Source organism: Salvelinus alpinus, chromosome 5 (genome assembly GCF_045679555.1).
Source record: "Salvelinus alpinus chromosome 5, SLU_Salpinus.1, whole genome shotgun sequence".
Classification (NCBI taxonomy): Eukaryota; Metazoa; Chordata; class Actinopteri; order Salmoniformes; family Salmonidae; genus Salvelinus; species Salvelinus alpinus.
Window position 1 is genome coordinate 39,501,088 of NC_092090.1, and position 16,172 is coordinate 39,517,259.

The 16,172-nt window shown below is 41.4% G+C and overlaps 2 non-coding genes across 2 annotated transcripts; both read left to right on the forward strand.

Annotated features, from left to right (window-relative positions):
* Window positions 1-11,431: 11,431 nt before the first annotated feature.
* trnar-acg (transfer RNA arginine (anticodon ACG)) lies at window positions 11,432-11,504 on the forward strand. The gene has a single exon. It is a non-coding gene; the product is annotated as a tRNA-Arg (tRNA).
* A 1,082-nt stretch (window positions 11,505-12,586) lies between these two features.
* On the forward strand, window positions 12,587-12,659 carry trnar-acg (transfer RNA arginine (anticodon ACG)). The gene has a single exon. It is a non-coding gene; the product is annotated as a tRNA-Arg (tRNA).
* The last annotated feature ends 3,513 nt before the right edge of the window (window positions 12,660-16,172 follow it).

The window sequence follows — 16,172 nt, forward strand, 5'->3', positions numbered from 1 at the left end:
ACAATGTTATTACAACAGTATTATTTGTGTTTATTAGATGCATTTCCCCCATTATTAACTCTGTATGCATGTTATTGGATGACGACATACTGAGCTAGGCCTAGTATTGCACAATCCACCTTCGGGTCTTGGCGTGGCAGATTTAAATTAAGCTAATTCGGATGAAATAGGGTGCTAGAATAGGGCTATCATCGAAGGAGTCTATTGAATCTGGATTTTGCCTTGTAGTTCTGTACTTTGATACTATAGGTGCTCAGTCTAAGATGTGCTCTGTGGTACATGTGCTCAGTAACGATGCTGTGTAGCTATTCATAATAAATTAACAATACGTCTGTAATGTAATTTCTATGTCTTTATCATATTTATTAGGCTATATTATCCTCGTTTTTTATTATGGCATTTTTTTTCTCCAACCGTTTTGGCAAACTGTCCAGGTGGGCTGTGGGTTAGTGCGTGCTATGTGATGAGACGTAATCAATGCAGCTTGCTATGTCTTCATTTATCAGCTGAGCTATTTAGACCTGCAGTTTACACTTTTAGCATGAGCATTTTCTTCTCGCTAATCCCCCTTTTAACCTTCAATGCTTGGCACTCTCCATGTTTCATGTTTGAAAGCAGATATCCTACACCACAACGATCCAGTCCAGCAGTGTATGTATGCTACTTTAATCCAATAGGCAATGACAATATAGAAAATGCAATACTTTATGGAAGGTAAACGATTTTTATGCTTCATGAAATGTCGTGATCTAATTTCTCTAAACTATCAAACCGATTGAAGTTTCAATTAAGTTTGCAATATCACAACCAACAAATCAATTTTAAAGTTACTCAAAAAGCTATTTGGACTATGTTTTGTGGGTATACAATTTTCCCCAGGCTTGGAAGACGGAATTCTTGAACTTAACTCTGATCTCCCCGCTCCGTTTGGCCCCAGTCGGACAGGGAAGTCGAGAAAATAATATGCAGAGATACTGTAAAAAGAGTACTTTTTTAAATGTACCATTTATGTACCATTTTGTATGGTGGACCAAACAAAGGTAATGCATGATTATACAGCTCTCAGTGATGAAGCACCTTGTAAGAAAATGATCCTGATCATCATGTTTTAAATAGAAATACATTTATTTACGAGACAATGGAAATAAGGCATAAACAGGCATAAACAGTACGTTCTTTTTTAAAGGCTCCTTGGAGTAGGTATAATAACTGGACAGCCTTGACTGTGCCGTTTGTCTAATGCAAAAAAACAAAAATGTTACTGAATGCATTGTAGTTTTTATTTTTGGTAAAATCATATGGTTACACTAGTGTGAAGCAGATTGTCTTTACTTTGCTATTTACTCAATTAGATCACAGTCACACACACACACACACACACACACACACACACACACACACACACACACACACACACACACACACACACACACACACACACACACACACACACACACACATATGGAATTTCGAATGGATGCCTATAAAATGCATGTCTATTAGCCCATGTGTGTGTCATATTCATTAGTCGATCATAGACTAATGTCATGGACTAATGTCACGAGGGACTTTGAGGGCTTGATGGCTCAGGCAGTGACAGAACACATCACTAACGCTTAGAGAGCAGGTCAGTTCTTGACCTCTTAACCCTGGGTTTTGTTATAACAAAGTGGTGTTTCCCTGAGAGTCCGGTCTCTCCATGTAGAGAGGGTCATTTAAGGTTAGATGAAGTGCTCGTGTTTATATAGACGGATGTATTACTAGCTTGTTAACCAATTGTGCGAGCCATTGTCAGATAAACGATTTTACAATGCATTATCTAAATAAAATGTATGCAGTGATGTTACCCAGGTCAGCCTAAAAATCCATAGCCTATATTCACACATACCTGCTGGATCTCCAGATCAAATTGTTGAAATATGTCCCAAATAGTAGGTTTTTCAATCCGTAAATCGATGACATCGAACAATACTGAGGTGCGTATAGGCTTTGACCGTAGGTTATTTTAATCTTAATTTTATGTCACTGACCCGTGGATTGACCGTCATCTGATAAGAGGATAGGGCCTATAAGAAATCCATGAATTGGCTTGAACAATGGTCCAACTGACTTGGGTTATACCGACATCTAGCGCTCAGTTGATGTTTTTCATTCCTCGTGTTATCATACTGTAAAGTCAATGGGATATGCTCTAGGCATAACCTCTATAATGTTTGTAATCGAAAATGCAATATATAAGCTTAATTGGGCAATTAAGATAATTTTGTAAATATTAGGCCTATTTCAATTTGTTTCAGCATTGTAATATAGGATTGCAAATTGTTTGTGTCAGATGTTTTGTAATATATCAGAAATGATGGTAGTAAATCAACAAAATTATGGTCGAAACACAAAAATCCAAATCTTTAATAGATCGTTTATATTTTATATTTCTCCCCCAATGCATATTCTCATATTCTAAAAAAGTTTACAAATTACAATCGATATTCTATAAGATATTTTTTCTAATATGCCAATATAATACACACTAAACCTAGGAATTAGATTCACTGCACAAAGAGTCCTTGTTTTCTTAGAAGTCAAATGCAATATTTTCCATGTTTGATGCAGACAAAGCTGTAAAATGATTTGTATAGTCCTAAAGTAGCTTTGTTGTTGCAGTTGGTTAACAAATGAATGAAAGTGAACTATACACTTCAACACTGTTCAATATGTAACTTTAGAATGAAAGTTGTGTTCTAACAAATGGCAGTGCACAGTTTCAGAGATCTAGAATTATTTAGATTTTTAACATGATTAAATTATAATAAAATGTTTAATGTGTTTTAATTTCTTTGGATTATTACATGTCTCCTTATAATAAACAATAATATGTTGACATATTGTCGAGACACGCCATTTCGATACATGTGTGTGAGTCAGTTGTTATAAGTTGATAAATTAGGCCAACAACAACACGGTAACCCGGCCACATGTGCGTGCGTGTGTGAGAGATTTCTTAAGAAAGAAAATGGCTCATTAGTTTAAAGCAAAAATAATATATTATCTTACAATTGATTTCGTTACAATTTTCAGTAAATTCAAGCCTAAGGAAACTTTATATTTTGCACTCAGTCACTCACTCACTAACGTTACGCGCGCCCCAAATTCTTCACAGTATATGACCGATCAAGATTAATTTCCATAAGTAGAGTAAAATTGGATACATCATTCATTGATTTAGTTCATGCATACACCATTATTATGTGTGCAAAATAGGACATAATCTATTCGTTGAGTGTCCGTATGGAATAATTTTGGGAAGGAAGCCGCACCACCAGTTTCAACCTGCCACCGTGCATGATGGGATGGGATGGAATCCAGGTAGGTTACAGGCACAACTTAACGGTTTGAAGAAATACATTAATTCTTACTGTGAATAGGCCTAGGCCTATTAATAAAGACAAAAATACAATATTTTCGTTAAAAGTTTTAGGAAGTCCAAACGAGAATTTGCTCCTTGAATAAGCTATGGGCCATTCATTGCACATCTGAAATGACTGCAGTGAGTGGGTTTATGATGGAAATATGACGGAAATCCTATTAGAAAGTTAAACGAAACGATCACAATTTACCTACCCCCCTCGAGTCCCTTAGTTCCGCTAGGGCACGTCATCAACTGCAGGGAAAGAAAGGCTACAAAGTTTTCCGTTTGGAATTTAGGTGAAGTCGCTCCTCCTGGAAGGATATGAGTAAAAATGTTCCAGTCCTTTGCCGCCGTCTAGTGTATGAATCCATAAAGTAAAACAATTCAAATTGCTGGCTATTTGACACTAACAGTCAATAATGAATAACAAACACACTTCGATTAAACAAATGGGCTTGAAAAACAATTGATCAACAAATGGTTTCTACAAACTTATGTTCCATAATATGCATACAACATTTAATGACCATCATCAAATTAGGAAAAGGGCAGATGTAGCCTAGCCAGCGCAGGCTGGATTGCAAATGTTCATAAATGCGTGCAAAACACATCTGCTTTCCAGACCTAGATCTTTTAGTTGGGTCTTTTGCCCATTTATGAGCAGCAAATATTAAAACAGCAAGAATTCCATACTGTCAGATGTAATTGCCATCTGCCATTTCATAGTTACAAAGGGTTAACACTTGAGCAGGAAACATATGCTCTCCATACCTATACATCCCTAATTACTGGTCACCTGTGTGTCTATATAGGCCTACATGTGACCATGACCCGTGACCCAACATAGTGCCCTCTACTAGTCTAGAAATGAAGTGGAATATACAAAGACAGACAAACACAACAACTATATAAGTAGGTCAACATTGCTCTTATAGCAGACATGGTTAACAAATCCATGTCCGTTTGTCGCTGTGTCTGAATTGCAACACTTTCCACACTGCGACTCTCAGAGAACTGCTCAGCTACATGCAAGAATGTGGGGCGAGCACCATTGTCTTACATCAGATTGCACGACGGCCGTCTGCAATGATCAGTTTTTATATCAAATTATTTTCTTACAGATATTTCAAGATAGTGTGATGGATATTATTTAATGTCAGACCTCCTGAAAAGCTTGTTCACACAAGCAGAATCCACCTGTTCACTCCTGTCTCAGGACGTAGCAGAGGGCCATGGAGATGACCCCAGTCTGTCAACCTGTAATTACAGCTCAGCTACCAGGAAGAGGTGCTCTTTAGGCTTGTCTGGAGAATGCTAAAACACAGCATGTCAGTTGGTAAGCCTACAAGACAACAATATGTATTTTGCAGGTGCACAAATGTGTCAAAACCTAGTTTATAAAGCTTAGTTTAATCTACTGAGTGGACAAAACATTCAAAAAAATTGCTCTTTCCATGACATAGACTGACCAGGTGAATCCATTTTACATTTACATTTTAGTAATTTAGCAGACGGTCTTATCCAGAGTGACTTACATTAGTGCATTCATCTTAAGATAGCTACTGTAGGTGAGACAACAACACATCACAATCATATCAATACATTTTCCTCAAACAAAGTATGTATCAGCAAAGTCAGTGCTAGTGGGAAAAACTATGATCCCTTATTGATGTCACCTGTAATGTCCACTTCAATCAGTGTAGATGAAGGGGAAGAGACATGTTATATAATCATTTTTAAGCCTTGAGACAATTGAGACATGGATTGTGTGTGTGCCATTCAGAGGGTGAAGTGTCTTTGAACAGGGTATGGTACAGTAGTAGGTGCCAGGCGCACCGGTTTGTGTGTTAAGAACTGCAACACTGCTGGGTTTTTCACGCTCAACAGCTTCTCATGTGTATTAAGAATGGTTCACCACCCAAAGGACATCCAGTCAACTTGACACAATTGTGAGAAGCATTGGAGTCAACATGGGCCAGCATCACTATGGAACCCTTCAACACCTTGTAGAGTCAATGCCCTGACAAATTGAGGATGTTCTGATGGCAAAAGGGGGTGTAACTCAATATTAGGAAGGTGTTCCTAAAGTTTTGTACATTCTGTGTATAACTAGGCATAAAGTTCTGAGAGACAGAAAACACATTTTTAATGAAGACTTCAATAACCCCTTGCCCCGGGTATTTTTCCTCTATGGGTGGTTCTGGGTTCAGACTGCAGGCTCTGGGGTGTGAGTGTAACAGTATAACTTCAGTACGTCCCCTTGCCCCGAACCGGGCGCGAACCAGGGACCCTCTGCACACATCAACAACAGTCACCCACAATGCATCGTTACCCATCGCTCCACAAAAGCCGCGGCCCTTGCAGAGCAAGGGGAACCACTACTTCAAGGTCTCAAAGCGAGTGACGTAACCGATTGAAACGCTATTAGCGCGCACCACCGCTAACTAGCTAGCCATTTCACATCCGTTACACTCACCCCTCTTTCAACCTCCTCCTTTTCCGCAGCAACCAGTGATCCGGGTCAACAGCATCAATGCAACTGTTTTAACTTTAGTCCGTCCCCTCGCCCCGGGCGCGAACCAGGGACCTTCTGCACACATCAACAACAGTCACCCACGAAGCATCGTTACCCATCGCTCCACAAAAGCCACAGCCCTTGCAGAGCAAGGGGAACCACTACTTCAAAATCTCAAAGCGAGTGACGTAACCGATGGAAACGCTATTAGCGCGCACCACCGCTAACTAGCTAGCCATTTCACATCCGTTACATGAGCTGATGTTGATGGAGAGACAGTGGGACAGCAAGGTGTAGACACAAAGCACCAGATTCTGCTCCTGGAGAACCAAAGGCTGGTCCAAGCCCTGCTCTGTGTACGGGAGACTCCGGAGCAGCAGGAAGACGGGTATACCTATTAATTGAGCTGGGAGGTCCAAGTAAACTCAGGGTTTTGGTTTTGACCAGAAAATAATACTCCTGTTCTACGATGTGGTAATTAAGTATCCTGAGATATGGCATCACAGTCTGGTTTGTCAATTTATCAGTCCAACTTAAATCCCAAAATGCCTGCCTGATACAAATTGCCATGAAGGTAATCGGTGTGAGGCAACATCCCTCCCTGCAGACTGTATTTGAACAGACCTTTATCAGACAAGCACAGAAAGGTGTTTCAGATCCCTCCCATGTAATTTACTCTAAGTATCAGTAGCTCCCCTCAGGCAGACACTAGGGCATCCATACTCAACTGGCGGACTGCGGACCGGATCCGGACCAAGAACGGGGTCAATACAAACCGGGCTTCCTTGTATCATAAAAACACACATAAAACATGGAATAATGCATAGAATTGCGGGAAATTAGCTTTAAAACAGCAACAAAAAAAATGTTTGCCACATGCAAAATGTGTAGAATTGCGGAAAATTAGCTTTAAAACAGCAACATTTTCTCTCCGCCAACAAGAAGGGTGTGAACAGTTTGGGGTCGCATGGGTTGCGAGGTGGGGGTTTGTTACTACGCCGATAAATTACATTATCCATCCGGATATTTGCCACCTAGGACATTTGTGTGACCGGAGCTTCTCAAATAGTACTTCAGTACCCCTGCTATATGGTACCCACATGTAAGCTGAACAGGTATAAGCACTGTTTCATTCCCATATCCATCTAATACCTAAACAGCAATACGTATGGCTGAGCTGTGTTAGTATGCTGTCACGGTTGTGTGGAGAGACGGACCAAGGCGCAGCGTGATTAAAGTTCCACATATTTATTTACACAAATCTTCCAAACAAAAAGAAACAAACAACGAACCGTGACATCAGAGGTGCCACATGCACTAACTCAAAACAATATCCCACAAAACACAGGTGGGAAAAGGGCTACCTAAATATGATCCCCAATTAGAGGCAACGATTACCAGCTGCCTCTAATTGGGAACCATACCAAGCACACCAACATAGAAATAAATATACTAGATCACCCCCTAGTCACGCCCTGACCTACTACACCATAGAGAACCAAGGGCTTTCTATGGTCAGGGCGTGACATATGCTGCTGACAGAATAAGGGAATATTCAAAGTATTATGTATGTGGCTATATGAGAAGTGTATGATGATAAGTTTAACGTGCAATGTATGTATTATGTTGACTGTGTAATGTACAGTGTCTAAGACAATTTTCCCCTTGAGACATTTAGCCAATCAGCTGCAGACAGCTCCCTGGTTTTGACCAGTTTAGGCTGATTCTAATGTCAGTCTCCTAGTGATGGGCATTCAGGCTCTTTTCAGTGAGCCGTCTCATTCGGCTCAGCACTCCAAAAAGAGCCGGGTCTTTTGGCTCCCAAACGGCTCTTTAAAAAATATATGCTTTTGTATTTTTTCAAATCAAACAGTTTGCGATAGTTTGAATATGATTGGTGTTAAAACAATTCTAATTAAATTATTAAATGAAATCATACTCTACCTTAAACACAATGTATTTAAAAATGCATTGGTTTGTTATGAAAAAGAATGCTATTAAACATTTGCATTTAAAGTATAACTTTTGAATGTATATAAACAAAGTGCATATAAATCTAACCATTCAAAACGAATACAATCTGAACAGCATAATAGAATATTGCACCATATCAGATTTGCCAGTTCGTGATGTGAGATGTTACCCTGCTCTTCCACCAAGACACCTGTGTCCCAACGTCATGACACCTGCAAGTTCCTGGACATTTCTGGGGGGAATTGGCCCTAGCCCTCACCCTCCGATCCAACAGGTCCCAGACATGCTCAATGGGATTGAGATCCGGGCTCTTCGCTGGCCATGGCAGAACACTGACATTCCTGTCTTGCAGGAAATCACATTGTCATGCTGGAGGGCCATGTCAGGATGAGCCTGCAGGAAGGGTACCACATGAGGGAGGAGGATGTCTTCCCTGTAACGCACAGCGTTGAGATTGCCTGCAATGACAACAAGCTCAGTCCGATGATGCTGTGACACACCACCCCAGACCATGAAGGACCCTCCACCTCCAAATCGATCCCGCTCCAGAGTACAGGCATCGGTGTAATGCACATTCCTTCGATGATAAACGCAAATCCAACCATCACCCCTGGTGAGACAAAACCGTGACTCGTCAGTGGAGAGAACTTTTTGCCAGTCCTGTCTGGTCCAGCGACGGTGGGTTTGTGCCCATAGGCAACGTTGTTGCCGGTGATGTCTGGTGAGGATCTGCCTTACACCAGGCCTACAAGCCCTCAGTCCATTCTCTCTCAGCCTATTGCGGACAGTCTGAGCACTGATGGAGGGATTGTGCATTCCTGGTGTAACTCGGGCAGTTGTTGTTGCCATCCTGTACCTGTCCCGCAGGTGTGATGTTCGGATGTACCGATCCTGTGCAGGTGTTGTTACACGTGGTTTGCTAATGCGAGGACAATCAGCTGTCCGTCCCGTCTCCCTGTAGCACTGTCATAGGCTTCTCACAGTACGGACATTGCAATTTATTGCCCTGGCCACATCTGCAGTCCTCATGCCTCCTTGCAGCATGCCTAAGGCACGTTCACACAGATGAGTAGGGATCCTGTGTCACGCCCTGATCTGTTTCACCTGTTCCTGTTATTGTCTCCACCCCCTCCAGGTGTCGCTTATTTTCCCCAGTGTATTTATCCTTGTGTTTCCTGTCTCTCTGTGCCAGTTGGTCTTGTATGTTAGTCAAGTCAACCAGCGTGTATTTCCCGTACTCCTTTTGCTATTATCTTTTTGATAGTCTTCCCAGTTTTGACCACTGCCTGACTCTGGACTACTTTCCCGCCTGCCTGATCATCCTACCTGCCCTGACCTTGATTTTGCCTGCCTTTCGGTACCTTTTGGACTCCGAACTGGTTTTGACCCTTTTGCCTGTCCACGACCATTCTCTTGCTTTACCCTATTGGATTAATAAATATTGTAAGACTCCAACCACCTGCTTCCATTGTCTGCATCTGGGTCTCGCCAGATGCAGGCATCTTTCTTTTGGTGTCTTTACTGGGCATCTTTCTTTTGGTGTTTTTCAGTCAGTAGAAAGGCCTCTTTAGTGTCCTAAGTTTTCATAACTGTGACCTTAATTGCCTACCGTCTGTAAGCTGTTAGTGTCTTAACGACCGTTCCACAGGTGCATGTTCATTAATTGTTTATGGTTCATTGAACAAGCGTGGGAAACAGTGTTTAAACCCTTTACAATGAAGATCTGTGAAGTTATTTGGATTTTTACAAATTATCTTTGAAAGACAGTGTCTTGAAAAGGGGACGTTTCTTTTTTTGCTGAGTTTAAATTACACCAAATACCAGTTGGATAACAGTTGAATAGTTAGTAAGCAGGTAATAAGTGTTTGTTACATAGAATACAACAGGTGCATAAACTAATACACAAAGACACTCTGGCTCCACTAAGTTTACTTACTTTGGGCAGTGAAGCACACATGCTAAAGGAGTCCAGATGAAAGGTGTCAGGAGGTGGTAAAAGTTGAATGGAAAAGTCTAGAGGTGAAAGGAGCAGCACAGAGATACAGGAGCATCCACTCTCTCTGTGCAGTTGAAGGAGACTGTAGTGATGGGTCGTTCACGAACGAGTCGGCTCTAAGAGCTGGCTCTTGTAGGTGAACGTTGGGAGCCGGCTTGCATATCAGAAGAGCCGAATCTATTTATAAAAATATTTTAAAAATTAAGATATGAATAATCAAAAATATTTAAATGAATATAATGAACTAATTCAAAGAACAAAGAAATAAATAATAATATAGGCCTAAACGCTCAAGCACACACACATTCGTTCTGACTGTCTGCTCAGACTAACAGCCTCACCTGTTGTTCCTGTCAATCAGACACGCAGTGTCAACCAGTGAACCAAAGATGCGTGAGGGAGGGCCGAGCCAGAAATGTCCGGGAACTTGCAGGTGCCTTGGTGGAAGAGCGGGGTAACATCTCACAGCAAGAACTGGCAAATCTGGTGCAATCCACGAGGAGGAGATGCACTGCAGTACTTAATGCAGCTGGTGGCCACAGCAGATACTGACTGTTACTTTTGATTTTGACCCCCCCTTTGTTCAGGGACACATTATTCAATTTCTGTTAGTCACATGTCTGAGAAACTTGTTCAGTTTATGTCTCAGTTGTTGAATCTTGTTATGTTCATACAAATATTTACACATGTTAAGTTTGCTGGAAATAAACGCAGTTGACAGTGAGAGGACTTTTTTTGTTGTTGCTGAGTTTAGACAGTATAATCTGTTGCATAAATATACTTTACCATGTTGCATAGCATGGTTGAGTTATGAGTAGTTTTACTGTTTGACCAATAGTCATAGCCAACTTATTTGCCATTGAAACCTAGGCCTAAAATGGCTGCTGGCCACAGTTGCAACAACCACTGTTTTGGTAAAAAGCTGAGGGGTGGGGCAGGAGAAATGTAACAACACTCTCAAATTCATAAACAGAAGACTGACCATCCATGAGTTTTAACCACCATGTTTTGAAGCTACACAGTGTACATGTACTTATATTTACAGTGTTGACCAACATTGGAGTAATGACAGTTAAGCTCATGGGGCATTTAGTTATGTATATTCTATTTGGGGGGGAAAATACATGCAAATCAAATTGTATTTGTCACATTCGACGAATACAACTGGTGTAGACTTTACCGTGAAATGCTTGCTTACGAGCCCTCAACAATGCAGTTTGAAAATAAAATAGTAACACAAGAGTAATAAAATAGAATACACAAGAATATAACTATATATATGTTATAATGAATACATACAGTGTCAACAATAGGTCTACTGGACAAAATGCTCGACGTGTAGTTATATCAGAAAAACTAATAAAAAATGCATCTATGAAAATCTTTGATGTCCCCGAATATTAACAGCAGGGTGAGGACCAATCATATAGCTGTCCGCCTTCGAAGAAATTTCGCACCAATCACAGACAATTCCGCTGCAAGAAGTTACCAGGAATAAACCAATGATAAAACCGCAATGGCGGGGACAAGGTTTATAAGCGGGCTTGTGGCGCAATGGATAACGCGTCTGACTACGGATCAGAAGATTCTAGGTTCGACTCCTGGCAAGCTCGTTCATTTTCTTTTTGCTCCACCCATCCAAATCCAAACCAAATTTGTTATGGGGGTGCCTGGTTGGCAACACAGACGGTAACGTTAACGTTAAGAGACAATTTATGCTTGATCTGAACATGTGGGCGGAAGCGCCATATGGATGGAGTGACGCAATAGCGGAGTAAAGCAACAACGTTGGCATGCCGAGGCCAAATTGAGCTCCGTAATAGCATTACTTTGCGCCTCCCAAATGTTGTAACAATGTGGAGGGCTCCATATAGCTCTGTATTTATATGATTGGTTAACGGTAGGTGGGACTGGAGGTTCTGTATAAACAGAAACGCAACAGCTCTGCTCCATGAAGCACAATAAGTATGAATGCCCTGACTTCTGCAGAGGCCCAGGCAAAAAACGAAAGGAGGGTGTTTGGTCACGTAATGCAAATGTATAAATTCAAATATCATAATGACAACTTTAGCTAATTAGCAACTTTTCAACTACTTTTTTTTTTAGCTACTTTACAACTACTTAGCATGTTAGCTAATCCTTCCCCTAACCTTAACCCTTTAACCTAACTCCTAAATTTAACTCTATCATGAACCCTAACCCCTAACTTAGCTAATGTTTGCCAGCTAGCTAACATTAGCCACCTAGCCAGAATTTGTAACATATCATATGTTTTGCAAATTCGAAACATATTGTACGAATTGGGTATTGGACATCCACAAATTAATACATACCATACGAAATGTAACATATCATATGAAATGGGCATCTTCGGATTTAGGTACAGAATAATACGAAATGCTCTGAAACCAGGTTGCAAATCGAGCTCTGATGATTGGTTGACGGTAGGTGGGGGTGGTACGTCCTGTATATACACAAACTCCCTTCACAACAGCTCTGCTTTGCTCCACGCAGTATAAGTGCCCTGCCTTCTGCACTGGCCGCATCTCAGTAAACGCTGTATGTCTATTGCAGACGATCGATTGATCAAGCTGCTAGCTTTATGCTAACCAATCACATTCAGTTTCACTACAAATAATTTACCAGGAATTGCCCAATAAAAGAATGGCTCATTTGGCAAACTTAGATCAGGAGAGGGCTTGTGGCGCAATGGATAACGCGTCTGACTACGGATCAGAAGATTCTAGGTTCGACTCCTGGCAAGCTCGTTCATTTTCTTTTTGCGCCACCCATCCAAATCACAAAACGAGATTCTCACATGATGGGTTATCTATTCAGTTCATCCAAATAAAAAGGCTCTGCGGAAACAATGCATTGTTATCAGTAAGAGAGGCATATGTGAAGCTAAGTAGCGTTAGCTAGCTAAAGTAGCTAACGTTAGCTTTATTCCACTGTCTTTGTTATCATCACGCAGGCTATTCATAACACAGTTTGCCAACCACAAATTGGGGCCGGGCTGCTGTACTGAGTGAGATAAAACGTTCAGAACATTGTCGATATTTCAGTAGTAATTTCAGTTATGGGGGTGCCCGGTTATCAACACAGACAGTAGGAGCCAATTTATGCTTGAACCGAAAATTTGGTCGGAGGCGCCATATGAATGGTGTGATGCTATTTCTGGAGTCTCAGTAGGCACGCAGAGGCCAAATTGATATCTTTATCGCATTGCTTTGTGTCTCCCAAATGTTGTAACAATGTGGAGGGCTCCATATAGCTCTGCATTTTCAACCTAAAGGCTGTGAGTTCAAATCTCATAACTGACAATTTGAGCTAATTAGCAACTTTTCAACTAATTGCTACTTTTTAGCTACTTTGCAACTAACTTTACTTAGCATGTTAGCTAACTCTTCCCCTAACCTTAACCCTTTAACCTAACTCCTGAACTTAACTATATAACCTAACTCCTAGCCTAGCTAACGTTAGTCACCTAGCTAGAATATGTAACATACCATATGTTTTGCAAATTCGAAACATATTGTACAGTTTCACTAACAATAATTTACCCTGAATTGACCAAAATAGCAATTTTGGCATCTTTTTTCAGCTGCTTGTTGCGCAATGGCATATAACGCTTCTGACTACGGAGCAGAAGATTCTAGGTTCGACTTCTGGCAACCTTGAACAAATTTTGCCCCTTAAATTGAGGCATATCTTATCCAGGATCGTTAGATCAGTATTAGAAATCATTGTGTACTATATTTGCCCTCTGTAACTCATTTATAGACTACACTACCGTTCAAAAGTTTGGGGTCACTTAGAAATGTCCTTGTTTTTGAAAGAAAAGCTTCTTTTTTTTGTCCATTAAAATAACATCAAATTGATCAGAAATAAAGTGTAGACATTGTTAATGTTGTAAATGACTATTGTAGCTGGAAACGGCAGATTTTTTAAATCAACATAGGCATACAGAGGCCCATTATCAGCAAACATCACTCCTATGTTCCAATGGCATGTTGTGTTAGCTAATCCAAGTTAATCATTTTAAAAGGCTAATTGATCATTAGAAAACCCTTTCGCAATTGTTAGCACAGCTGAAAACGGTTGTGCTGATTAAAGAAGCAATAAAACGGACCATTAAACTAGTTGAGTATCTGGAGCATCAGCATTTGTGGGTTCGATTACATGTTCAAAATGGCCAGAAAAAAACTTTCTTCTGAAACTCGTCAGTCTATTCTAGTTCTGAGAAATGAAGGCTATTCCATGTGAGAAATTGCCAAGAAACTGAAGATCTCGTTCAACGCTGTGTACTACTCCCTTCACAGAACAGCGCAAACTGGCTCTAACCAGAATAGAAAGAGGAGTGGGAGGCCCCAGTGCACAACTGAGCAAGAGGACATGTACATTAGAGTGTCTAGTTTGAGAAACAGACGCCTCACAATTTCTCAACTGGCAGCTTCATTAAATAGTACCCGCAAAACACCAGTCTCAACGTCAACCGTGAAGAGGCGACTCCGGGATGCTGGATTTCTAGGCAGACTATCAAAGAAAAATACATATCTCAGATTGGCCAATAAAAATAAAAGATTAAGATGGGAAAAAGAACACAGACGAATCTGGATTTGGCGGATGCCATGAGAACTCTACCTGTCCCAATGCATAGTGCCAGCTGAGAAGTTTGGTGGAGGAGAACTAATGGTCTGGGGCTATTTTTCATTTTTTGGGCTAGGCCCCTTAGTTCCAGTGAAAGGAAATCTTAACGCTACAGCATACAATGACATTCTAGACGATTCTGCGCTTCCAACTTTGTGGCAACCGTTTGGGGATGGCCCTTTCCTGTTTCAGCATGACAATGCCCCATGTACAAAGCGAGGTCCATACACAAATGGTTTGTCGAGATCGGTGTGGAAGAACTTCACTGGCCTGCACAGAGCCCTGACCTCAACCCCATCAAACACCTTTGGGATGAATTGTAACGCTGAATGTAAACCAGGCCTAATCGCCCAACATCAGTGCCCAACCTCACTAATGCTCTTGTGGCTGAATGGAAGCAAGTCCCCGCAGCAATGTTCCAACATCTAGTGGAAAGCCTTCCCAGAAGAGTGGAGGCTATTATAGCAGAAAAGGGGGGACCACTTCATACTAATGCCCATAGTTTTAGAATGAGATGTTTGACGAGCAGGTGTCCACATACATTTGGTAATGTATATGTAAACAAACAAGGCGGTGACCCGTTCCTGTAGGTTCATGCTCTACAACATTCGCAGAGTACGACCCTGCCCCACACAGGAAGCGGCGCAGGTCCTAATCCAGGCACTTGTCATCTCCCGTCTGGATTACTGCAACTCGCTGTTGGCTGGGCTCCCTGCCTGTGCCATTAAACCCCTACAACTCATCCAGAACGCCGCAGCCCGTCTGGTGTTCAACCTTCCCAAGTTCTCTCACGTCACCCCGCTCCTCCGCTCTCTCCACTGGCTTCCAGTTGAAGCTCGCATCCGCTACAAGACCATGGTGCTTGCCTACGGAGCTGTGAGGGGAACGGCACCTCCGTACCTTCAGGCTCTGATCAGGCCCTACACCCAAACAAGGGCACTGCGTTCATCCACCTCTGGCCTGCTCGCCTCCCTACCTCTGAGGAAGTACAGTTCCCGCTCAGCCCAGTCAAAACTGTTCGCTGCTCTGGCACCCCAATGGTGGAACAAACTCCCTCACGACGCCAGGTCAGCGGAGTCAATCACCACCTTCCGGAGACACCTGAAACCCCACCTCTTTAAGGAATACCTAGGATAGGATAAAGTAATCCTTCTAACCCCCCCCCCCCCCCCTTAAAAGAGTTAGATGCACTATTGTAAAGTGGTTGTTCCACTGGATATCATAAGGTGAATGCACCAATTTGTAAGTCGCTCTGGATAAGAGCGTCTGCTAAATGACTTAAATGTAAATAGATCATAAATGTCTATATTTTCATTTTCTTGGAAAGCTGTGAGTGCTATTATATGATACAATATCTAGTTGCATTTACAACTTGCCATTAACTGATTTCAGCCAGTGTATGGCTGTGGAGTGACTGCATTGTTTGAATGTAATTTTGGCATATTGGAAGTTAATGGAAAAATGTATGGAATCATTCTTCTTGAACTGTCTGGCTAACTAACAATCATACAGTGCAGTTACATTCTTCAAATTCATTATTTCACACAATATTTTATCACAGCAGTCATACAACTCCCTGACCAAAATGGTTGATTTTTATCCCATCGTAATAAGTTTAATTCCCATTGTAG